Here is a 3546-nt window from a genome sequence, read left to right as displayed (position 1 = left end):
GAGGTACATAATAGATTCAGATATTGTACCTCAACATTACAGAGGTACATAATAGATCCAGATATTGTACCTCAACATTACAGAGGTACATAATAGGTCCAGATATTGTACCTCAACATTACGGAGGCACATAATAGGTCCAGATATTGTACCTCAACATTACGGAGGCACATAATAGGTCCATATATTGTTCCTCAACATTACAGAGGTACATAATAGATCCAGATATTGTACCTCAACATTACGGAGGCACATAATAGGTCCATATATTGTTCCTCAACATTACAGAGGTACATAATAGGTCCAGATATTGTACCTCAACATTACGGAGGCACATAATAGGTCCAGATATTGTACCTCAACATTACGGAGGCACATAATAGGTCCATATATTGTTCCTCAACATTACAGAGGCACATAATAGGTCCAGATATTGTACCACAGCATTACAGAGGTACATAATAGGCAACATTTTTCCCGCTGACTGCCAGAAGTGGTATTTATGGTGTGAGTTTTAGTGGCACTTTAACAGCTGGAACATCTGAGGTGGAGCTGAGAGAGTCTCGCTGGAGTGTCTCGCTGGAGTGTCTCTCTCACACTCTACAGGTCAGTTATATGGCTGTTGATAATACCTAGAGGAGGAGGAGGTGGGGAAGATCATTGTGATTTATTAAGAGAGATACTGTTGAAGAGACTTAGTTGGTAGCCGGAAGTGGGTCATGGTGGTGCTGGTGTCTGCATCTTATAATACTAACTTTATTTACGTATAGGTACACATACTTGAATAAATTAGTATACATAGTAGTATATGTGTAAATTACCTAAGATAATTCCCAAAAGAATTCAAAGTGGCATATTTCCATTAGGGTCCTTGAATTTCCGTTGGGGTCCTTGATTTCCTGTCGAGTTGATTTCTCAGGAAGATTTGTTATAAAGCTTGGTTAATATTGGTTGTGTCAGACAATATTGGTTGTGTCAGACAATATTGGTTGTGTCAGACAATATTGGTTGTGAAGCTGTTTCTCTCAGGGTCAGCAGGATGGTTAATTTATATTAAATAACCATCCTGCTGACCTTATAAACCAAAATTTTGATCTTCATTATAGATTATGTTATTCAGATTCATTTTGAATCATCCATCCTGCACACTTTCAACTCACAAATTTGATCTTTTCGTATATAATAGGACATTCAATAAAAGTTTTAATATTTTTTTTATTGTACATAATACTGCACTTCAAGTATCTGATAATTGTATATATTTGACCTGATAATTATTTTAAAATTAGAGATATTACACACCTCTAGAGGACTTGATTCTTCAGTATTAAGTGCAGAGTATTCAATGCTGAAGTGATCTTGATACAAATAACTATAGCTACCCTCTTCTTCCTTGGATCAAACTTGACAATCTCCCATCCGCCAGGTGCTGTATGAGCCTCAACTTTCGGTCCTTCCCAGTTCATGTAATCTTGAGAAATTTTCGAGATGTCCTAGATTATCATAATTTGTCATTGGAATATCTCTATAGACTGTGTATGATAAGATACAAACGTAAATACAGATTACTTGATTCAGTAATTTTGTTTAATATTGACTGACTTTAATATATTACAAACAAATGTAATTAAGTTTATTTAGGTACAAGTACATACACATAAATACAGTTACACACAATATCATACATAGTAACATAACCCAAAAAAAGTCAGTGACCTTGCTCTCCTGTCATCACCATCCAGCAATACCTGGAGTTTACCTGGAGAGAGTTTCGGGGGTCAACGCCCCCGCGGCCCGGTCTGTGACCAGGCCTCCTGGTGGATCAGCGCCTGATCAACCAGGCTGTTGCTGCTGGCTGCACGCAAACCAACGTACGAGCCACAGCCCGGCTAATCAGGAACTGACTTTAGGTGCTTGTCCAGTGCCAGCTTGAAGACTGCCAGGGGTCTGTTGGTAATCCCCCTTATGTGTGCTGGGAGGCAGTTGAACAGTCCAATCATTTAATAGTTATCTAGCAATCATCATCCCACATTCATAAATTGCATTTATTCAATCAATCATCAACTGTTCAACAATCACAGTCATTCAACAATCATCGACCAACCATCCAATAATTACAATCTTTAATAATCAGCCATCAAACAGTCACAATCATTCAGTTAAACAGATGGCATAATATTCATCCATCATCCAACACTCACAATTCAGCAGTTACTCAACAGGATGTGACTAACACCAGTCAATTAACGCCCAGGTACCTACTTACTGCTAAGTGAATACAGACAGCAAGTATCAGGAAACATGATCAACATTTCCACCCAGTTAGTGATTTGGACCACAGACAATCAGTATGCGAGGCAAGAGCACTGTCAGTCATGCCACGAGTCATCCAACTCAGCAATAATTATCAGTCATTAAAAAATTATCATTGTATAATCATAAAAAATCATAATCAAATAATCGGTATCCAACAATCACAATCAACCGTCAGTCAGTATGCATATTTTATATTTTTAATTCGAGAAAATGAAATTTGTTTAGTTTGGCTATTTTTTTTATTTCTTAAATGTTTCCCGTAACTCCATTGAAAGTTTCTGATATTTTATTAAAACCAGTTAGCTAATACGAATAATATATAGAATTATTCAGATCAGTGGGTGGAAATGCTAGGCGTGTTTCCTTACACCTGCTGCCACTGTTCACCTAGCAGTAAGTAGGTACTTGGGTGTTAGTCGGCTAATGTGGATTGAATCCTGGGAGACAAGATTAAAGGACCCCAATGGAAATAAGACACAGTCCTCGATGATGCACTGACTTGGGTTATCCTGGATTAAAAATCCAAGCAAATCTAATCTTATCTTTTATCTTATTAATCTTCCCAAACTGTCTTTTGTAATTAGAAAGCCAAATTTCAAATGTCACTCCTCCAGTAATATCTTATCAGTGACTACACACTGCGGCATCCTGTCTAGCATTGAATGTGTAGCACTTTTCCTGAGGTCTCTAGTCAAGGGCGGGTCTTATCACCTACTTTGTTACTGATCAGACTAAGTATCTTTCACTGTTACTTGAGAGAGGCACTCGTATCCAGAGCAGTGAAATACAATATTATAGTAATATTTTGTAGAGTAAAAAATACCCCTAGATGGTGTTATAAGGCTTCCAGACGAGATATATAATGGCAGGCTGCATCAACAGTATCTTGTGGGCATTCTGTTAGTGGGAAAGAGAGGGAGGGAGGGAGGGAAAGGGTAGGAAAGAAGTAAGCAAAGGGGAAGGAGAAAGGAGATTGGAGGGGAGGGATAGGAAGGGGAAGGAGAAATGAAAGGGGAGGGATGGGAAGAAGGGAGGAAAGGGGATGGATGAGAAGGGAGGGGAAGGAGAAAGGGGTTGGTGAGTGGGAAGAGGGGAAGGAGTGTTGGGATGAACAGAATGAAAGGATGGAGGGAGTGTAGGGAATGGGAGGTAGGGATGGGATGGAGAAAAGGGAGGGAAGGTATTTCTTAAATTAAATGTTTCTAAACATTTTGTGTTTTTTTACAGTGA

General features: G+C 38.7%; 1 protein-coding gene across 2 annotated transcripts in view; it reads left to right on the top strand.

Moving 5' to 3' along the window:
- Positions 1 to 508: 508 nt before the first annotated feature.
- LOC128684478 (actin nucleation-promoting factor WASL-like) overlaps positions 509 to 3546 on the top strand; it is a 33138-nt gene continuing 30100 nt past the window's right edge. For both annotated transcript variants that reach the window (XM_070097945.1, XM_053770677.2), the window contains exon 1: positions 509 to 606. The gene's annotated coding sequence lies outside the window, so the exon portion shown is untranslated. The remainder of the gene's footprint in view (positions 607 to 3546) is intronic.

The sequence above is a fragment of the Cherax quadricarinatus genome, chromosome 4 (assembly GCF_038502225.1).
Source record: "Cherax quadricarinatus isolate ZL_2023a chromosome 4, ASM3850222v1, whole genome shotgun sequence".
NCBI lineage: Eukaryota > Metazoa > Arthropoda > Malacostraca > Decapoda > Parastacidae > Cherax > Cherax quadricarinatus.
Note: the sequence above shows the minus strand (reverse complement) of the source record. Positions and strands in the feature narration are given on the sequence as shown.